Genomic DNA, 20,368 nt, shown 5'->3' with positions numbered 1-20,368 from the left:
GTATGCTGATCACTGGTTGCAGCCTCTTGCGCGACAGGGCAAATTCCCGCCAGTAAACTGATGCCTCGTTCTATTTATGACGTACTGACACAAAGTTCAAATGATTTTTGCAACGGTCGGTTTGTCGCCTCAGGTGTAGAACTGTTGCAGAGCGGCGGTAAGCCCCTCCCCTCGAACGCAGATAAGCCAATGGCAGTGGAATATCAGCTGCAAGGAGGCCGGAATTCGGACATCTTAGGTTTCAGCACCGGAAGTCCAAAGCTCTCATCGTTTGACGGTATTTCTTTTCCAAAAATGTACTCCACTGTACGCATTTAAGGTAATGTAATCAGATGACTTTTTGCTTACTTTAAGATTACTTTTGACTTGTTTATCACATTTAACCCTTACGAAAATGAACCATGGTTTATTATAGTAAACGTGTAGTAACCATGGTTTTTTGGTGCATTGATTACCACTTTTATAACCATAGTTTTACTACAAATACCATGGTTAAACCATGGGTAGTGTAGCAAGACCATGGTTAAATTGTGGTTACCATGGTTTGATAGTAACCATGTTTTTTGGTTATATTTGTAGTAAAATTTGTGGTTAATTTTGTAAGAGAAATAAGATAATCTTGGACCACATTGATGTCAAATGCAAAAAGAAAGGAAATATATTCAATTCGTTGTTAGTAACAATTTGAAGTACATTAAACATTAAAAGCCATTACATCAAGGTTTCCCAAATTGGAGTTCATGAAGGAACTGCAGTGTAATTAGGGGTTCAAGTGCATAGCGCTGAAACCCTATTGTAATTGTTAGAATGGTCACAGATCAGTGATTTACACATAAAACTGACCAAACCATAAGTCATAGAGACTTCAAACTTGGAGGGATGGTATATACTCACACCACCTACAACGTGACCAAGGCTTGCCCCAATCAGCCTGACAGGGAGCTACTGCGAACAAAAGTATGGCTAAACCGCAGGCTCAAGTGTCTTATGTCGTTGGAGTCCTTGGGTCTCACCGGACAAAACGCATGCCTCAGATTCGATCGTGAGCATGGCAAAATTTTGGGGTATTTTGCATTTTTTGGAAAACTTACTTTTGCGAACTAGTATTAGGTTTTTCGCCCGATCGGAACCAAACCAGTGCAGAAAGATTCTCTAGAGAGTGAATATCAATAATTACCAAAAATAGTTGAAACTCCAAAATGTGCGAGGGACGCCAAAGTGTGTGAAACTTTTAGTAAAATGCCTATAACTCCTGAACGGAATGAGATATCTTCGCCAAACTAAGGCGAAAGTAAACTAAGTTCATACACATACGCATTAGTGTTTTGTTCTGGAGTATACTCCATTGGATGGTGCATTTGATAAATTAACTGCACAAAATTTATCTTGCGATGTGAAATGCACGTACTGCAAATACATTATTTTGTAACCAACACACATTCTTTCTATGAGGGCTGTGCTTCACTAAATGATTTAATAAATACCTGTTTACAATAAGTATTTATTCGCGCATACACAGGACAATGTTTGAGGGCGCACACATAATATCTAGGGAGGGCAGAGCCATGATCTCTATATGGGAGAGCAAGCCCGCTGCAAGCCTAGAGTATTTGTACTGGCACCTCTCGTATTAAAATAATGCTTGTTGACATTTGCCATTAAAATAACACCAAAAACTGCCTCAAATGAACTATGAAAATGAGAATAAAGTCTTACAAGCTGCAATCTATTTCTTATTGGAATAAAATGAACAGAGACTATCTCGTGTTTTTCTGTGGGGAATTGGCGGGATTGTCGGCTATGGCCGCAAGTGTCTATAAGAACATTTGCTTATCTCATAAAACATGGCTGCAATTGGGCAACGAATTTTAAGCACCAGTTAGACAAGGTTAATGGAGGCCGATCAGAACGAAACTCAGTGGGCCTGTTTGACTCATGCCCCCAAAGGTCTAAGAGACATTTAAAAGAAATCGGCCACATATTGCATTTTTAAGGGCGTAAAGATTGTACGTTGCACGTTTTTTTGCAAATACGTGCTAGGTTTTTAGAAAAAACACTCCAGTACAATTCTCTGGACTCTCTAGGTCAATAATTATCAAAAAAGCTTGAAATTTACCCTTTGGGAGGGTATAACGGGGTCGTTTAGAAAAGTGGCCTGTCCAAATTGACCCAAAATCCTATAAAGCCTAAAGGAAAACTCATGGAGCATGGAGAAACGGCTACTGTTGCATTTATTATTATTTATTTAATATATATATATTTTTTTCAGTAGTATTAATAGACCTTAATGGTAGGTCCTTTTGGTTTCCTTTTGGACAATTATAGTTCTGTAGAAGTAATGTGGCCATTGTGGTTTACTCTTCCATGCACACTTCTGCACTTAATGTCATCCAGTTTCCTCATATTACGCAAATCCCATCTTTCAATAAGAACCAGCACTTCCGTTCCTTTCACCCCCGTCCAAAAACCAAAGAGACAGTCCATTTCTGCCATGACCAGGCTGTGGGAAACCAACCGAACACTTTGGAGGCAGGTCAGCTCTTGCTGGGTTTAGCCGTCGGAAACACTGCCCAGGTCAGATTGCCATCCGGGAGCTCCCGAGGGGCCTTCCTGTTCCTGCGGGTGTGATTGTTGTGAGCGTGTCCTTTGTTCTCCCTCCCCCCGACCCGACCCGTCTCCTACCTCGGCTCCGACCGGACAGGTTCAGTCTGTATGCTCGCATTGCCCTCAACATCCAAACCATCAACTCAACCTGTATTTATGACCCCCGATTGTCTGGTTCACTCACACATGTTTGGACTCTAATGATGTTTTTGTTCAGTTTAAGAATAGCGCCTGCGTATCCAAACAGGAGATGCTTTCACATTAAATAGAGATTTTAAAAGACTTCGGGCAATTTATCTGGCTGCCATGCTCTCAGTCTGGAAAGAGTGATGGCCTGTTTGTTTTCTTTGTTCTGAACTGAGGACCAAAATACTTCATTTAGAGTCCAGAAGAGCTAAAAAAAAAGAAAAGTAAACTTTTCCACTGTGGATTCTTTGTAAATAATTCTTTTGTTACACTACACTTGTACAAAATGACAATGAAATTAAAAAATATATATATTTAAAACATTTATATAAACTGTTGTTATATAAATAACATGTAAATATTTATGTAAATGTGTGTGTGTGTGTGTGTGTATACCTATATAAGGGAATAATATAAAAAATAAAATATTAAAAATCTATTAAATATTAAAAATATTTATATAAAAATATAAAAAATAAAGATTATTTATTAATAATATTATTTAAAAATATATGTTTAGAATAAAAAATATATATGTATTTATAAGATATACAGATATAAATAATACATAATAATATATGAAAAAAGTTTGTTATAGTTTTGTTTTGATAAGGTTGGAGACCTGTTATTAAACATCATAAAAAAAAAATCAGTGAAGCATTTAAAAAAAGTAATATTATTTTATATTTATTATAATATTACTAAAAGATATAATTTAAAATTACTTAAAAATATATATTTAAAAAAATAACAACATTATGCTTAAAATGTATGTCCTCCATTTAAGTGTAGTTAAAAACTATAGAAAGCCTAAAAATTAATTTATTAATATTAATTAATATTATTTTAAATGTATTATAATATTACTTAAATTATATAATATCTATAAAAATTGCTTAAAATATATTTTAAAAATTAAAATACAAAAACATATGCTTGAAAAATGACTGTCCTCCAAATAAAAGTGTAATTAAAATATGCAGAAAGCCTTTTGTAAACAGAAAAAAATATATAAAAGAGATAATTATATAATGTATTTGTGAGCCCCCAAATTGTGTCAATTTTTTTAAGGGAATCATATTAATAATAAATGATTTTTATTAATAATATTAGTTATGTATATTTATTAATTTATTTATTTTCAAAATAGTATATATATATTAAGGTTGAAGGTTGTTATTAGACAATAATAAAAAATAATTAGTTAATCACTGAATAATCAGTTTTTATTAATATTTTTTTCTAGAAATTACTTAGAATGTATATTTTGAAAAATTAATAAAAAAATGTATTTTAAAAAATCTAAAACATTATGCTTGAAAAATGTCTGTCCTTCAAATAAAAGTGTAGTTTTGTAAAAAATGAAAAAAAAAAAAAAAAAAAAAAAAGAAAACAACATATATATGTTACATATATGTTTTGTTTTGTTAGTAATAGTATATTGTAATACTATAATAGTAATTAGTAATAGGATAGAAATAGTACATTACTTTAATTTAATTAAAACATTTGTAGAAAATTATATAAAACGTATTATTATTTTAAAAATCTGTTATTTATAAAAGGTTCATAGGTTGTTGATGTAGAACCTCCAGAACCAGGTAGAAAAATACTTTCCTCACTAGAGGTGCAAAAAAAAAAAAAAAAAAACCCCAAAAACGCTGCAAATGCTGTTTACACGAAGGTGACACTCCACCAAAGCGTTCTGAGCGCACAGGCAGTGACCTGTGAACATGTTGCTTATCTTGTTTTAACAGTCTGGTCGTAATACATAATACCTCCATTTTTCTCCTATTAACACATACAATAATATGCAAGTCCGATAAGGGCTTTTGTTTCTCGTTTTCACCCAAGGAAACATTTGTAGCATTTTGCATTGTGACTCACTTTGGCTGAAATGGACGTGGCACCGTTGGGCAAAGGTCCAGACTCTGAGTGAGAGTGAAAAAGAGTCCAAATCAGTCCGGGCATTGTCCAAATAAATAATGAACGAGCTTCAGACATTTCCATGTTTCAGCATCATCAGATGATCAGTGATGATAGAGGGTATCAAGAGACTGCTGGTCAATGGGTGTAGCTTGCAGTGCAGTTTTCTATGTAATCTTTTCAACAGTTATACAAATGTAAAACAGATAACATGAAAGCTATCGCATGTTCCTAGCACTAATGGTGATTTGATGAAAAGGGCTCCTTTTCACTGTGAAAAGGTGGTTTTAAAACGTTCTGTGAGATACATAATGTTTACAGTCATTAAACTGCACTGTATCTCAATCTGATGTAATGAGCTTTAAAAACATTTTGATGTAATTATACCTTCTCAAAGGATACAAAGACAATTTCACAGTTTAATTAAAATGTATCATTATTATCCATTTGTAAGTATGTTTCATGAAGAAAATGTGTGTGCTATATATAGCAATTAAATATATTGCTATATATAGCAATTACATATAAACTTACATTTTATTTATATAGCTTGCTTTTATTTCTGTATATTTTCTTTTTTAGTTTTCTAGTGTCCCTTTTATTAAAATTAAAAAATTAAAATCAAAAATACTATTAAAAGCCCAAATAAAAAATTAGTAGGAATGTATATATTCTATTTTAAATATTTATATATATAAATTACCAATTATTTTGTTATAAATATAAATGAGAACATAATGCTTTTATTTCTGTATATTTATATTTAGTGCAAATTTTTATTAAAAGAAATGCAAAAATAAGAAACTTTTACTCTAAATAAAGTGTTTGTGTGTGTGTGTGTGTATATATATAATTATTTATTATATAAAATCATATATATATATATATAATTTATAAATATTTATACATTTAATATGCAGTTGAATAAAAAAATGTTGTTTTCTATTGTTTAGAACTAATTTTGTGTTATAATGCAAAATAAGAAACTTTTACTGTAAAAAAGTGTGTGTGTGTGTGTGTGTGTGTGTATATATGTAATTTACATTTAATTATATATACATTTTTATATGTAGTTTTAAACATTTATAAATATTTAAACTTTTTTGTTATAATGCAAAAACAAGACTTTTTATCATAGCATAAAGATATATATACATATATATATACATATATATATATATATATATTTACATTTTATTTACATTTTATTAAAATTTACCTTGTATTTACATCTAATTATATAGAAATTGATGTAATTTTAAACATTTATAAATATTTATACATTTAAAATGATATAAAAATATTGTGTTTTTATTACTAATTTAGTGTTGTAAATTAGGACATAATGCTTGCTTTTATTTCCATATATATTTCTTTTTAGTCCAAATCCTCATGACAGCAAATGCAAACCAAACCAAACCAAAAGAACTTTCATTAGATTTGTTTCCATACTTGCTATGACACATAGTGAAAGTTGGCATCAGCTATTCATCACTAAATGTATTATTTGCATATATGTTAATGAGAGACCCAAAAGGGACCCGTTTTAAAACAACCCTAAACAAACAGACTACAAAGTGACACTTATGTAATTTAGTGCATTTTGGAATAGAATTTGTTGTTGCTCTTTCTGTGGTAAACACTCACTCTCTAAACTTCTCACTTATGTTTGCTAAAATTGGTCACTTTTCCACCTTTCATGCAAGTTTTTTTTTGTCGGCGAGGTAGACTTTTGCTCGCACACACATACATACGCACACACACAGACACACACACAATGTGTTGGCAATTCAGTATGAAGTGCCTAAATGTACCGAACAAAAGACCTGCAGGGGAGCAAAAGGAGATGTGGAACAAAAAACAAACGAGTAATGAAATTATAACAATACAGAGAGAGAGTGAGGGGTGCGGGTGCCACAATGGCAGGGAACAATCGCGCCGCGTCAATGGAAAAAAAAGTGTGTGCGGAGAGGGGGGGTAGGCTTTGGACAATAGGCCGGTGACAGCGGCACAATGGCGGCACTGTTTTCAATTAGACATTATCTCATAGACAGAGTGGCAGGTTTCATTGTGCTAGGGGGCTATTTTCAGGGCCGCCTTTGTGTGCGGCACTGCCAATATTCCCTTCAGCCCCTGCCGTGAGCCGGCCCTTTATTCTCGCTACTGTTTGTTTTTTTTTTGCACAAGCGCTAAAGTAGAAATGTGGGTGGTTTTGGACCAGACAGGCCTCTGAAAGGAAAAAAAGGGGGAGTGGGGCATAACTTGTGCCTTGTCACCTGGGTTTACCACGGCAAATTGGAAAAAGCGAGAGCTGGAATCTCTTGGCAGACTTGAATGCGACTGCAATTTGACATGCACAGCGTGCATATGTGCGCTTGCGGTTTGGTGGCCTGGTGGGCATCGTGGTCTTGATCTAGCATGGCTTGACTATGCATTGCGGCTTAAAAATGAAAATTCACATGTTGTTCCAAAACACCATCAGCGCTTGCAACATTAAGGTCATGGGTTTGATTCCCAGGGAATGCATGAACTAAAATGCCATTTCTGAGACCATTGATAGGATTGATGCTGAATGCATGCATGCCCGTTTAAAAGATTGAGTGTTTAAATAGTGTGACCACATGGCACGAGTGATGCTACGGTTATGAGTTTGATTCCCACAGAATGCATGAACGAAAAAAAGAAATGCTTAAATGTAATATCAGTTGCTTTGATTAAAAGCATCTACCAGGTGCATAAACATAAATATCTGGCCTAAAAACATTTTATAAATAGCTTTGTGTGGAAGATAGATCATACTTGAAGTACTATAAGTTTGACGTCATTGATGCCATATGCAAGCACGCCAGTTTAAAGGCTTGAGGTTTCAAAGAGTTTTTAGTTCATAGTGTGACCACATCTGTCCTCTGTTCATCTAGTTCAAATTTGCTCCAATGCGCTAATGATGATAAGGTTATGGATTTGATTCCCAGGAATGCATGAAATGGAAACAAGCACTTGAATGTAATGTCAGTTGCTTTGGATGAATGCAACAAATGCATAAACATAGATGCCTGTCAAGCTCCAAAAAACACTATAAAAATACCATAAATCAGACTATATGACTTGTGCGTTACATTTCAAATCTTCTGAAATCATATTATAGATTATTGATAGATTAGCCATATTATAGAGTAGCCATATGAATTTTTAAAATTATTATTATTTCATAGAGTAACCAGATCGTGTAGCTCAAACAGTAGAGAATGTCTCTAGTGATGCCAAGATTATGGGTTCAGTTCCAGGAAATGCAAAAAATACTTGAAAGGAATATCATTTGCTTTAGAAAAAAAAAAAAATCTACCAAGTGCATAAATGTAAAAGTCTGTCAAGCTACAAAAATAACAAAAAGCACTAAAAGTACTGAAAAAAAACAGTCCATATGACTTGTGCACTATATCACATATCGTCTGAAGCCTTTGTGTGGAAAACAAATCAAATGTTAGTGTTTAATGAGTTTTTAGTTCATAATGTGACCACATCTGTCCTCCGTTCATGAGGTCTAGAGATACCAAGGTATAGGTTTAAATCCCAGGGAATGCAACGTCAAACTTGTACACATTTCAAATCTTGTGAAGACTTTGTGTAGAAAAATATATAAAATTGGAAAGACCATAACAAGTTTTACATCTTTGATGTCATATGCATGCCAGTTTAAAAGACTGATTTTTAAATATTTTTTAGTACAAAGTGTGACCATGTCTGACCTCCGTTTTGTAGCTCAGACAGTGGGGAATGGCTCTAGTGATGCCAAAATTATAGGTCTGGATCCCAGGAAATGCGTGAACTGAAAAAAGAAATGACTGAATGCAATATCAGTTGCTTTGGATAAAAACGTCTAGCTAATGCATAAATGTAAATGTCTGTCAATCTAAAAAAAATACCATAAGAGAACCAGCTACTAAAATTACCATAAAAAGAGTTAATTTGTGCACTTTGTCTTAAATTGTCTGAAGACTTTGTGTGGAAAATATATCAAATTTGAAAGACCATCACAAGTTTGACATCACTGGTGCCATATGCATGCATACCAGCTTTTAGTACATAGTGTGAACACATCTGTCTTTCATTCATGTAGCTCAAATTGTAGAAAATGGCTTTAGCAATGCTAAGGTTACAGGTTTGAATCCCAAGAAATGCATGAAATGAAAAAAAAGAATGTTTGAATGCAATATCAGTTGCTTTAGATAAAAATATTTAATTAATGTATAAATGTAAATGTCAGTCAAGCTACAAAATAACAAAATGCACTATAAAAGTACCATAAAACAGTCCATTCGACATAAGACTTTAACAAGTGAAAGACCATAACAAGTTTGACATCACTGATGCTATATGTAAGCATGCTAAGATTGAATTTTTAAAAAGTTTTTAGTACATAGTGTCACCACATCTGTCATCCGTTCAAGTACCTCAAACAGTATAATGATGCTAAGGTTATGGGTTTGATTCCCAGGGCATATGAACTATAAAATGCTTGAATGCAATATCAGTTGCTTTGGATAAAAACATCTCTCAAATGCATTAATGTAAATGTCTGTCAAGCTTCAGGAATAACAAAAAGTGCCATTAAAAACAGCCCACACAACTTGTGCTCTACATTTCAAATCTTCTGTGGGGAAAATATATCAAATTTGAAAGTCAGTATATCAAGTTTGACATCACTGATACCATATGCATGCATGCCAGTTTAAAAGATTGAGTTTTAAAGAGTTTTTAGGTGGGTACAATGGGGCTAAAGGCACCACGGAGTAAAAGCATCTTTGATATTATTTTCCCTTTAAACCACTAGATGGTGTGTCACTTTCTAAAACATTAGCTTTTCAAGATGCACGTGCAAATTTGTCTGATCCTCGACGTGATTGCGGTCTGCAGCGCAAAGTTGATTCTGTGCTTATTTGATCTAATATTTGATGTTTTTTAAAATGTAGTAGATTTAGGTGATTTTCAGTTTTGTTTAAGATAATTAAAATAATAGTTTTTAAATAACAAAATAATATGTAAAAGTATGGTATTGTTGGTAAAAAGCGCCCTTGCTTTTGGGGCTAAAAGGCACAATAATAACATGATAATTAATAGAAGGCTGACTTTTCCATTTGTTGACATGACATGATTACATTAAGATGGTAAATATCATATATTATGTTGGATGTCCATCTTAGAGATAATCACCATGTTTAGAATGAAACTATCATATTTAAAAACGATATTAACCATATCATATAATAAAATATAATTTGTTGTTACTACTATACAGCTATATTAAATTATTATGGGATCTCCTTCACCGCTTTCAAAATCTTTACCTTTAAAATGATTTTGTTTCTGTATTTTAAAACATATTTTAATGACAACATATTTATTGAATAAAAATCTTTGATTTTTAAAAATAGGAAGAAAATAGTACAAACTTTGCTGAAGTGATTGTTTTGAACAAGTATTAACTTAGACATTATTTAAATTACATTTCAAATCTAAAGTCATATGATAGCTTTGTGTAAAAAACAGATCAAACTTGAAGCACAGTAGCAAGTTTGACATGATGCAGAATTCAGTTTTATTTTCAAAAAAGAAAAATATTTTAGTTGCAAACAGTACAGGTTTGCAACAGCATGATGGTGAATAAATAATGACAGAATTTGTTATTTGTACATTAACTATGCCTACAAAATTTAGTATGCAAAGCATTTTGGCAAGGACCTCTTTGCAGCTTTGTTTGTGTTGCAGGCTTTTGAAATGGCATTCAACTCCCTTTTAACATGTGCAATATCCTTTCTGTCATACATACTGTACTTTTGTTTTTATAACTGACTGTATATTTAGCTTCAGTGCTTTAGCAGAGCTGTGATGCTTGTTTTTGTAGAGTTTTTCATTCTGCAATGTGAGTTCCAAATAAGCAGACGCAAAACAGGCGAGGTTAATGCCCTTCGCCCGTATTCTCCGGTTTGAAGAGAGAATTCTGGCACGTCGAAATGCCGAAAGCCTGAAAGCACCATCAGATAAACTTGTTTGGTGCCTCTCAACCCATTTCGTTCAGGTACGAGAAATTTGATGAAAGCCAAGTTGCACAAAAAGCTTGTAATTGGCCCGAAAAATAAACGAGGCCCAACTTGCCACTCAAACCTTTTGGTTCTCAAACCACCTGCTGCTTTTTTGCTATTGCTTTTACCTCAATTAGGTTGTGCAGACCTGATTCTTGTGATTTCGCTGAGCGCTTGCGGTCGAAAAGGAATGTTTTGCATCGTGTGTTTCTCACAAACAAACACGTTTGTTGCTCGAAATCGACGGAACACAAATCGGAACGGGTTGCGGCTTTCCGATAATTCGCGGAAATAATACGCTCGACCTTATCGCGTATGTGTTTTTGGGCAAATATCTGTCGCGTTTGCTGTTCTATATCACCCTGGTTCCCTCCCATGCGGTTTGAGCGACTATCTGGCTCAGTATTATTTCCCCATCAACATTTTTTGCACTTTTTTTATGAGGACACATTGGTTTTTGTGAAGTGCATACATAGACAAAAATGCCAGTTTGGTTGGAGAGCAAACAGCACATAGCAGTTGCAAAGGAAAATAATCATTTCAAGGTGGTTTATTCACTTCTCCCACAATTCCACATTACCGCCACACTGAACAGACACTTTTAATGGCCTAGTTAATCAATAAAATGTCAAAGGTTCACATTTAAATCACTTATTGGGAAGCTAAATGAATTGCTGTTAACAAAGCCATTTTAATGTGAATTCTGAACACTGATAGCATCACCAAAATACTGTGGTAAAACACTGTCTTCTTTGTAAATCTGTCTCTTCTAATCAGTTTATCATTCTCACGTATTGAAACATGCTCAAAAAAGCTGTTTCTATCTTAAAACATATGCATGTAGATAATCAGATTTATTCACTGCAGTGGGAAAATGTGAAATTAATCATCAATAATAATGGTTTTAATGAGACGCATTTGCATGCGTTGATAAAGATCTTTAATAGACGAGGCTGGGGGGAAAACAGCATAGATACGCGCAAGCAAACAGGAAGAGAGAACACAGGCATATCCGCTCCCAAAAGTTCTTTTTATAATATGTGCCATTTTTGCAACCACAATGTGAGATTATTCTTATTAGTCACAATGATCGCCTAATTGGCATAGTGTGTAGTGCGGAGAATGCAGAGTGATTCTTACGGGCCTGACAGGCAGGCTGTGTTATAATGAAGACAAGGGGTCTAAAGAACGCTTGGTTGTATTCCAAAAGAATGAATTAACGTCTTCATTCTATGGACTCATTTGCATTCGTAAATGCCAAGATGTAGAGTATTTGGGTTCGCCAATCTTTTGATAGACAAAGGCCTGTCCTGACATTGGGAGCTCACAGGGAATATTCCAACAACGTTATCTAAAGGGCAGAAACTCTACGCAAGTTCACAAGTAAACCATTCATAGGTTGATTCCTACAATAAACACTAAGGTTGTAACGGTATTATCACACTCTAAAAATGCTGGGTTCAGCCTGTTGGGTCATTTTTTATCGGGTTATTTTTAATATTTTTTTACCCAGGTGCTGGGTAGTTTTTCTGTAACTTCTGTAAGTTGATGGGTCATTTTTAACTCTGGGTTATCTTTTTCTACCCAGCCGCTGGGTTAAACCAGTCTCTGACGAAACTACCCAGCTGGTGAGTATAAAATATGTTCTCTAATGTCAGTTCTCTAATGTTTATGAGCAGTTTTTGGAGTCAGTCATGGCATCTTTCAGCTACGATCGAGTGAAACGCGATGCCGCGGTCTGAAGTTCGCAGTTAACCCGGCGAACAGCAGCCCTTCACCGGTTCAAATTTCGGCGACGCACCGGCATGAGAATTAGCGCTATTTCGGTAAAACGTGATTACAGAGAACGGTTCAAAACACTAAAATTAAACTTCTACTTTTAAATGTTACATTTTTTATGTCTAAAATGCTTGTTAAACAAGTTTTATGTATGTAATTGTAAACTATTCTGTAGTCACCCAAATAAATCCAAGTTGTCTTTTGTCCATGTGTTCTTGTTTGATAATAAATGTTCATCTTTTGATTATTGTTGTTGCCTCTAGTAATTCTCTGTGTGTGTTTTTTATAAGTTCCAGTGCATTTTAAACCAGCAATATGAGAATTTTAAACAATAGTTGACTTAACTAAAATAACCCAGCATGTTTGGTAAAAACATTTAACCCAGCCAGCTGTGTCAAAACAACCCTGAATGTGTTCTGTCCGATATTTACCCAGCACTGGGTTGCCAAATAACCCAAGTTGGGTTGTTTTTAACCCAGCATTTTTTAGAGTGCAATATCGTGGAATCGCGATAGCATAACTCGATGTCTCGATATTATCGTGGTCACATGGTGATATGAAACAATAGGTCTTCCGGGCAAAATGTGTAGTTTTAAAACTATATTTAAGCTACTTATTCTAACATAAAAGGTCTTTCAGGTTGTGTTATGGGCCATTATGCTTTCTCACAGTATCTGTTAAACAAACTAAAACCGAAAGCACAATATGGCTTAATCCAGTCTTCAAGTCTGTTTTCGTTGCATGTTTCAAAGCGAAGTGTGGACTTCGTTTAGGCGATCAGCTCATGATCTGGTGTTTTCCGCACCTCAGAACGGCTCAGTTCACAGTGAATGCAGTGAACTGGTTTAGTGCATGTGCTGTGAGTTTAGCGCACGTTTAGGAATGCAACTACTATCAGTTATGGTTTATTTTCGTGGCAGATTATTACAGCATTTCACTAGATTTTTAGTGAGACGCGTTTTAATGTAATTTATTTTATTGTAATTGTTCAGAAATTCTATAATTATGTTTAAATTGTACTGATTATTTAAAAATTGTTTTATGATTTTATGAACAATTTCATTTAACTTTGTTTATAAAAATTCTACAAATTCTGCTAGAGTTTTTTTTTGTAAATAATGCTCCTAATGTTAAACAAACAAACTAAACAAACACACACACACACATATATATATACGTGTTTGAATGAGTATGTTGGGTTTCCATGTTTAATGGGGATATTCCATAGACGTAATGTTTTTTATACTGTACACTTTCTGCTATTTTAGTTTTTAAAAACAGATTAAAAAATGTCATTGATTTTTGGTCCCCATAACGTAGGGAACACCAGAACCACACACACAGTACGTAGATTTTATAAACCAAACATAATAATATAAATATGTAAATATAATAAAAAAATAATTTTTAATAGTTTAATATTTTCAATAAGAAAAGAAATAAGTTGCGTTCTGCATCTTTACCATTCCTTGTGCGTTACAGTGGCTGTGATAAACCTCAAGGGGGCGATAGAAATACCTTAAAATTCTTGTAATTAAACCAGATTTATAAGTATTTAAAAAATGTAGTTTAATCTGCAACATTCTCTTCAAACTGTTATTTTATGGCAGTACTATACCATATACTCTATACTATGCTATAGTGCTCTCTAACACTGCGAATGCAATGTGTAGTTTGGTTATGAAATGCGTGCTGACACATTTTGAGATGCAATGCATAAAATCAAACTTGCGTTGAAGCATTTGCGTTCGTGTACTTTGTTATAGTATGTTTCAGGCCTAAAGGTTGTGCAACTGTTAGAAACAAATGTACTTAAAAAATATTTCTTTAAATAGATCTAAGTTCTTAGGGTGACATTTCTTGATCATTTTATGAACATTAGAGGCTTTAAATTGTGTAAACTGTTCTTAAAACCATTTTAAAACAAACACTTGTGCTTAATTAAACAATTGAACAATTTGAACAGAAATTTGTTCTGATTCATAAAAGAATTCTGAGAATGACATTTGAAATTGAGAAGAATGTTTCAGGAATGACAGTGGAATCTTTGTAACATGTTTTAAGAACAAAACCTCATTATCTGTGATAAACAACTACGTGAACCACTAATAAACACTGTGCACTCCAGGACAAAGGGTGCGGGTCCACGCTGAAGCGTACAGTCCCCAGATGGACAATAAAGACTTCTTTTTCGCAAAGCTTTTTTTCAGAAGAGCTAGAAAACTGAGGCGTTCTATCAGCTCAGGTCTTTCTCAACCCCTTACAAAGCTCCAGTCTGGGTAATCCTTTGGACAAATGAAGAAAACGGGAGAGAGTAATGAAAAAAAAAAAGTCGGCACCTTCACCTCAGCCCGGCGGGGGACACAAAGGTAGAAGACCTGAAAAGCTGCGAGCAGAACAAAGGTGCGAGCGTTCGTCTAAAGCCCCCAGAGTTACTTAGTGACAAGAGAGTGACATGGAAATAAAGAAAGAGAGGTGGATATAAAAGGCAGAGGAAGAAAAGAAGGATGGAGAGGGTTAAAGAAAGACGGAGTGGAAAAAAACACAGAAGAAGTGGTGGTGTTGTGGAAGGGGGGGTAAGGTTCTGTAATCCTGGAATAGTGGTAGTCAAGCATCTCCATGGAAACAGGCACAAAGGCCTGTGGTTTCCTATTGATGGCTAATTGTATTCTTCACAGCTCTTTTGTTAATTGTTGTCTGCCCAGCTCCTACTTCCTGCTGGGCCACTACACAAAGGCAGGAACAGAGGGGATTAGAAATGGCACATCGGCTTTGCGCTCTCACCCCTGCGCAGCGATGGCTAGTTGTGCGTGCGCTGAGGGAAAAAGAGACAGAAAGAGACATAAAAACGCAGGTCTGGAGCGCTTTGAAGGACTCCGGTGATTCGGATTGGCTAACGGGCCCCCGTGCAAATGTCACACGGGGCGCCTGTGATGGAGCCCCTCGTTACACACAACTTTAATACAATGACGCTGCTGTTGGAAAGGTCTTAATTGAGGGTTTGCTCAAAATGTTTAAGTATTGCGTGTCAGGTTTGGCAAGCATGCATATGGCATGCTGCTATTTTTCTGTCATAGCACATCTCACACTTGATTTGAAAAATAAATAGGATTTTTCCGTTTTTCCCCACACTTTCATTTTTCAAATTACTGAATTGAATTAATTAGACATTTTTTTCTCGCTTCTTCGGATGACGTGATGCAACATATATACATAAATTTAGCATTTAAGGAATAAATTCACACCTTAAAAACTATTTGCTCATTCTTGTCTCAGTTACTTTTGGCTTGAAAACTGACAAAAAGCACTAAAAAGTCCATACGACACCTTCCAGATCACATTTCTCTATGTTGTTATATCCAAAAATGTTGTATTTATGGATATTTTCATATTGTGTGCATTAAAGCTACATTAAACAGCATAAAATGACATTAAAGATTTAAATATGAACCTGAAACAGCAGGTGCTGGCTTGAAAACTGACAAAAATGCACTAAAGTTTGTAACAGTCCGTACGACACATGCCAGATCACATACCTCCATGTTTTTATGTCAATAAGCGTTGTATTTGTGGATATTTTCTTAATTGTGTGCATAAAGCTACATTAAACAGCATAAAATTACATTAAAGCTTTAAATAGGAACTCGAAACAGCAGGCGCCGACTTGAAAACTGTCAAAAATGCACTAAAGTTTCATAAAAGTCCCTACAACACATTTCAGATCATGTACCACCATATTTTTAATGTCAGAATTAAACTGAAATTTATTTCGTATATATATATATATAGAAAATAAACAGTATAAAAATGCTTGATACCATGTGCCTTGTCTGAAACTCTGGATATTTTCTTAATTGTGTGTATTAAAGCTACAAAAAAACAAAGCATTAAATGTCATTAAACTTTAAATTTGAACTTGAGATGATTTTTTGGCTTGAAAACTGTCAAAAGAAGCACTGAAGTTTCTTAAAAGTCCATAAAACACATTGCAAATCACATACCGCTATATTTTTAATGTTAGAATAAGGTTGATACTGAAATGATTTGAACTGAAATTCAATATTTTTCAAAAATAAAAAGCATAAGTATGCATTTAACCATGTGCCTTGTCTGAAACTCTGCATTTCTGGATATTTTCTTAACTGTGCGCATTAAAGCTACAATAAACTAAGCATAAAATGACATTAAAACTTTAAATCTGAACTTGAGATGATTTTTTGGCTTGAAAACTGTCAAAAGAAGCACTAAACTTTCTTAAAAGTCCATAAAACACATTGCAAATCACATACCGCTATATTTTTAATGTTAGAATTAGGTTGATACTGAAATGATTTGAATTGAAATTCAATATTTTTCAAAAATAAAAAGCATAAATATGAATTTAACCATGTGCCTTGTCCAAAACTCTGCATTTATGGATATTTTCATAAAATGACATTAAAGCTTTAAATCTGAACTTGAGATGCTTTTTTGGCTTGAAAACTGACAAAAGAAGCACTAAAGTTTCACAGAAGTCTATACAACACATTCCAGATCACATACCACCATGTAGTTAATGTCAGGATTAGACTACATTTTTTTATTTAAATTGAAATTTAATATTTTTAGAAAATAAAAAGCATAAAATGCATATTACCATGTGCCTTCAGTAACTCAGAAACCATATTTGTAGATATTTTCTCAATTGTGTGCATTAAATCCACATTAAACAGAGCATAAAATGACATTAAAACTTTAAATCTGAGCCTGAGTTGCTTTTCTGGCTTGAAAACTGACAAAAGAAGCACTAAAGTTTCACAGAAGTCTATACAACACATTCCAGATCACATACCACCATGTTTTTTATGTCAGGATTAGACTAAAATCATAATTATTTAAATTGAAATTCAATATTTTAGAAAATAAAAAGCATAAAATGCATATTACCATGTGCCTTCAGTAACTCAGAAACCGTATTTGTGGATATTTTCTCAACTGTGTGCATTAAAGCCACATTGAACACAGCATAAAATGACATTAAAGCTTTAAATCTGAGCCTGAGGTGCTTTTTTGGCTTGAAAACTGACAAAAAAGCACTAAAGTGCTCATATTATGGATTTGTGTCAGACTGAAATTTGAACTGTTTAAACTGAAACGCAACATTTCATTCTAAATAAAAAGTAAAAATGCATTATGGTGCTTTTGTGAGCATTTTCTTAATTGTGTGCATTAAAGCTGCATTAACCAAAGGATAAACGACATTAAAGCTGAACTTGAAACAGCAGGTACTCATGAATAGAGCATCTCCCTTTCCCCCCTTCAAGGATCTCAGCATTTTTCCTTTCGCTAAGGGAAACCCAGAAAGAAGAGCTTTCCCTTTAAGAGGGAGGTGAATGACAGGCAGCAGGACCGAGAATGTTGGAAACTGAACACCAGAAAGTCATTCTGGAGTGAGGGGAGGCTGGATCGGCGAGAGTGCGACGCATTCATCAGCTGTGCGCTTGGAGTCTCAGGTTGTGCTGTGAAGCCGCTGATAGACAGAGGCGTATTATTCACTGACACAAGGGGAAACCACATTTTGCATGCGGCGTTATCGATTCTGCGGGCCCAGAGACTACGGAAAGACTGGAGGAATAAAGTTTGGGGAGCGCAAAGCGCAGCGCACAGTTCTTTTGGAGTTGGTAAGTGGGCAAATGGCGCTTTGTTTGAAACTTTACGCACGACTGTTTGGCACGTTCGACATGTTTGTTTGTCTGTAGTACAAGATATAACAAACTAACAGAAGTAGGGATGAGGATTTTGATTCACTAGCCTATCATTTACCCGAATCACCTTACCGAGCGTTTTACGCATTCGTTAAGTCACAGTGGCCCGGTTTTGAGAATCTGCAGAGTAAACAAAACTCACTTTGAATGCTATTTCTGTATCAGACGAACTCGTTTCTCACCTGAAACTGCTCTGTGGTGTGTGTCAGAGCAGCATGGTTGCTCATTCGGTTGGATAGGAAATGACAACCTGCTTTCAGTCCGTACTCAGTCAAGTGCGATTGATGCGAGCTGAGCTCAAATACATTTAATGTCCTCTCAAGGCCATTGCAGCAGTTCAGTGTACATTACGAAGCAGTTCTTAGAAGTTCCTACTCAATTTGGCATGAACTTGACACGTTTTGTTGAATATGAAAATAAGCTATTTCAATGCAAACCTTCCCAAAAACGTTTGTTATCTCACATATGAGGTGAGTTTATACTAGCAATCCTTCTAAAAAAATTAAAAGCATTTTTAGATGATGTTTTTGAAGGCTCAGATTGCCTTGTTTGGATTGTTTGTTTAATCACTCATCTCTCAAACTGAATACTGATTAATAGGTGTAGTATGGACATTCATGTGCTTTAAAGTGCATGCACAATTAGCTAAAAAAATTATTATAGGCCTCAGTGAATCAAATGAAAGAAATCAGCAGCTCACATTAGTAGTGGTTGACAGATATGGGCCTTTCAGCGGCCAGTGTAGCAATCTAAAGAGCAGGTGGCTAATATTATGCTGATTTATACCATTTAATGATTTATATATATATATATATATATATATATATATATATATATATATATATATAATTTTAAAAATAATTTATTATCAATTTAATTAGGTATTATTTTTAATTTATAAAATGTATTAATAATATAAAATCTGGCTATCACTTAACGTCAGTAGTTGACTGTGTTACTTCTCTGATTTCAGTGGATACTCATCTCTGTTTTTATTGCATCTGAATGTTTGTTTGTTTTTTTGCTTTTAATTTGGAGCCCTGCTAAGAGTTGCTCTTCAGGCAGCCGACAGGTCTGACAGATTTTCTGTTTGAGCTGTTGATCTCTGTTGAAGAATATCAGCCTTCCGGAATAACCAGAAAGCAGAGCTCCTCAGGGCAGACCGACTGTGGCGCAATCGCTGAATAGGTGTTAAACTTTGATAATGAGCTCTAAGTAGACATTTCATTGTCCCCGTTTGTGTCTGCGTGGTTAAATAAGCCCGTCGTGCCGGTGCAGGCAGCATATCCTGCTTTTATCCCGCCAAGAACATCCAGCACCTGAGTTGTGCACCTCCATTGTGAGCGGGCATGTCGAACGGATCATTAAAGGGGAAGTTGGCGAAGTGGCCGCGAGTGTTTGGCTTCACAGTGGCTGACTGCGCACAAAGCCGCTGTCAGCAGGGAGTCTCTGACCTTTTGCTTTTTCCCCTCGTCTTATGTTTACGCTCTGCCTTATTTTCCTTCTTTGCATCCCTCTCTGTTTCAGCTCCATCTCTTTGTATACTCCGTTTGAGAGCTCAGGAAACAAGTGGTGGTTCTCTCTAGCTGTCAGTGCATCTATACATCCAGTCTTTGCAAAGTCTTGAGTCCAGATCACTTCACCAGCTGATTTATGCAAACTCTGTGGTGCTCTGTGGTACTGAAATTAGGTTGTTTAATACCTTTTTGAGTCTGCGTCTGATTCCTAGTGGTCCACTAATGGGGGTTTTCCAATGACTGATATTTAGATCAATGTACGGTCGTTACGTAATACAATTTTGACAGCAAAAGGCTGAGATGAGAAGAAAACCATCACTTATTTTATACTATTTTATGAATCTGAATATTTATTCTTTGAAAAAGCTTCAGTCAGTGCAAGGAGGATATAATACTTCCATTAATCCAAATGCACATTGTTTTAAAGTGGCCAAGTATCATCCAATTAATTGCCCTGGCCAATATATTTTTCAATATAGGGCTGTCACGATTCCTCGATTCAATCCATTCATCGAATAACCGGCAAAATACC

At 34.9% G+C, this 20,368-nt stretch overlaps 1 protein-coding gene across 1 annotated transcript in view; it reads left to right on the top strand.

Moving 5' to 3' along the window:
* The first annotated feature begins 17,961 nt into the window (after positions 1-17,961).
* Positions 17,962-20,368, top strand: part of LOC127173295 (transcription factor SOX-13) — a 32,272-nt gene continuing 29,865 nt past the window's right edge. Inside the window, exon 1 of the mRNA XM_051123073.1 lies at positions 17,962-18,235. The gene's annotated coding sequence lies outside the window, so the exon portion shown is untranslated. The remainder of the gene's footprint in view (positions 18,236-20,368) is intronic.

Source organism: Labeo rohita, chromosome 11 (genome assembly GCF_022985175.1).
Source record: "Labeo rohita strain BAU-BD-2019 chromosome 11, IGBB_LRoh.1.0, whole genome shotgun sequence".
In the NCBI taxonomy this organism is placed as follows: domain Eukaryota; kingdom Metazoa; phylum Chordata; class Actinopteri; order Cypriniformes; family Cyprinidae; genus Labeo; species Labeo rohita.
This window is presented reverse-complemented; position numbering and strand designations above follow the sequence as displayed.